General features: G+C 48.0%; 1 long non-coding RNA gene across 1 annotated transcript; it reads left to right on the top strand.

The window, feature by feature from the left end:
- The first annotated feature begins 740 nt into the window (after positions 1-740).
- LOC116548259 lies at positions 741-2,673 on the top strand. The gene is made up of 4 exons (XR_004267368.1): positions 741-779; positions 1,631-1,755; positions 1,982-2,049; positions 2,595-2,673. It is a non-coding gene; the product is annotated as an uncharacterized LOC116548259 (long non-coding RNA).

Here is a 2,673-nt window from a genome sequence, read left to right as displayed (position 1 = left end):
TGGGAGCTGAGCCAGCTGACCCACGGCATCACTGAGCTGGGCCCCTACACCCTGGACAGGGACAGCCTCTTTGTCAATGGTGAGCAGCTGTGATGTGGTTGGAGTCTCTTCCTCCTCGCTGAGCAGCCTCTCCTCTCTGTCTTGAGGTCACACTCCCTGCCTGGCCATTGAAGGCTTGGCCACATTGTCTGCATTTGACGATTGATCTGAACTTCATGGTTTCTTCTTCATTTTGCACTGACGACCTTCATCCTCAGGACCTTCTTCCCTGATCTGAGGGTTCTGAAAGAGAATCTCCAAAGCCTGTGTTCCCTGAAACTCCTTCAGTTGCACCAGGGTAGCCCTGACCCCTTATTGGTCCCTTACCTCTCCTTTAATCCTCACCCACTCTCTTCCTTCCCTCTCTATGCAGGTTTCACCCATCGGAGCTCTGTGCCCACCACCAGCAGTGAGTATTCCACTGATGTTCCAGTGGCCCCAACCCTACGCCAATCCTGGCAGGAGCTGATTCCTTATCCTATTCCCCTATGTCCTCTTCATGAGCAAAGGAGCTAGGAGAGCACAAGTTATTCCCTTTCCCCTCTGGCCCAAGTCTCTTCAGAGAGAAACCCAGCTCAAGCCCCACATCCAGCAAGATCCATAAATTCTCCTACCTGCTGGCATTTCTGCCATGAGAGGGTTTGCTGTTTTCACTAATGAGGTCCTCTTCTCAGCTCCTGGGATGTCCACAGTAGACCTCAGAACATCCAGGACTCCAGCTTCTATATCTGTTCCCTCAGGTAAGTACCAGTCAATCACATCTCGTTTAGAGCATACCTGATGAATGTCAACATCTCTGCCATTTTCACTCAAATAAAGATGAAATGTCCTAAGTGAATCTAGTGAGGATGAGTCAACCAATAAATTTTATTTAGCACCTAGTTTCTGCAGGGTTCTGGGAATAAGGCAGGGAACACAAAAGAGATAAAAATCTCTGTCTTCAGAGAGCTTATTTTATTGTGAGTGTGATGGGATTGTTGGTGGTGAGGTTGCTGGAGATAATGATAATAATGATGGTGATGAAGATGATAATTATGAAGATGGTGGTGATGGTGATTATGGGAAGAATGATACTGGTGTGGTGATGGTGGTTGTGGTAGTGATTGACAGTAGTGATGGTGATGCTGACAATGATGGTGATGGTGTTATAATGTTAATGATGACATGATAATGATGTTGGTGACTATAGTGCTGGTGGCGATGATGTAGATGTTGCTTGTTTTGGTGATGGTGATGATGATGATGGTGGGGATGATAGGGATTAAGATGGTTATGGTTTTGGTGCCGATGCTGGTGGTGATGACAATAATAGTGAGGGTGACAGTGTTGGCGATATTGATAAGGACAAAGGCAGTAGATAAAACTTAGTATTACAGAACACTGAATATGCACCAAGACTTATGCTCAGCATCCAATGACTATTATTTAGTAGGATCTGTTAGAAACGTCTATCATTATAGTTGAGGGAAACATGGAAACATTTTATTTTATTCTCTTTTTAAATCCTGTTGCATATGTTTGGAACTAAGTCTTTCGGAAACTTATAATGTTCCCTATTTTTGAACAGATTATTTTCCACCCCCCACTACAGGTGCCGGCCCTCTCCTGGTGCCGTTCACTCTCAACTTCACCATCACCAACCTCCGGTATGAGGAGAACATGCAGCACCCTGGCTCCAGGAAGTTCAACACCACAGAGAGGGTCCTTCAGGGCTTGGTAAGAGCCTTGCCTGTCTCACTCTGTCCAGTTCACCTTGTCTCGTCCCACCTATCTCACTCATAACAGGGCATGAAACAAGATCTCACCCACCTCCCCTCAGTCCCAGAGACCCAAGGCTGCCTCCACTGATGACACGCCCACCCGCTGGTGCCAGCCTCAGTGACTAGTCCCCTGCCCCTACCCCCTCAGCCATCCTACTCACCTCCCTCTCCTTCCCCCACAGCTCAGGCCCCTGTTCAAGAGCACCAGTGTTGGCACTCTGTACTCTGGCTGCAGACTGATCTTACTCAGGTGAGAGCTTAGAATAGCCAGCCTGGCTGCCCCAATTGTTCCCAGTCTCTATGAGTTTGGACTTCTTTTTTCCTGCCCTCTCTGTGTTTATTCTGCAGCCCCACCCAAGTCGACTGAGAGTTTCCACAGGGTCTGTCAGAAAGATTGGACTTCTGCCCTGGCCATCCCTCTGAATTCCCTCTTTTCTCCCTGACTCTCCCAAGGCTTTAGGTGTTAAATTCTCTAACTAGGATTTCTCTCAAGACAAACATGCCTCATTCACTTGTTTAATTCCCAATTCCAGCTGTTCACCTGTCTCAAGTCTAAGCTCTCTTGTCCCCATGCCATGAGAATGCAAGAGCCATACTGCATTGTTAGAAAAATTCTTGTATCCACAACTATGCTCACCATCCCAAGCTGGACAGTAGTCAGTGCACTCAGAGAGTCTAAGTGTGGCTTCTCATCTGTGTATCAGGCCTCTCATTTCCTCTGGCCCCTTCCTGTCTTTCACCCAGCAATCTTGGGAGTCCTCCTTTATTGTTATTCTCCTCACCTGCCTTTTCCAGGCCTGAGAAGGATGGGGAAGCCACTGGAGTGGATGCCATCTGCACCCACCGCCCTGACTCCAAAAGCCCTGGCCTGGAC

Source organism: Sapajus apella, unplaced genomic scaffold, assembly GCF_009761245.1.
Source record: "Sapajus apella isolate SASKATOON/1434 unplaced genomic scaffold, GSC_monkey_1.0 scaffold8852, whole genome shotgun sequence".
Taxonomy (NCBI): domain Eukaryota; kingdom Metazoa; phylum Chordata; class Mammalia; order Primates; family Cebidae; genus Sapajus; species Sapajus apella.
The sequence above is the reverse complement of the archived record's forward strand: the minus strand, read 5'-3'. Positions and strand labels throughout refer to the sequence as shown.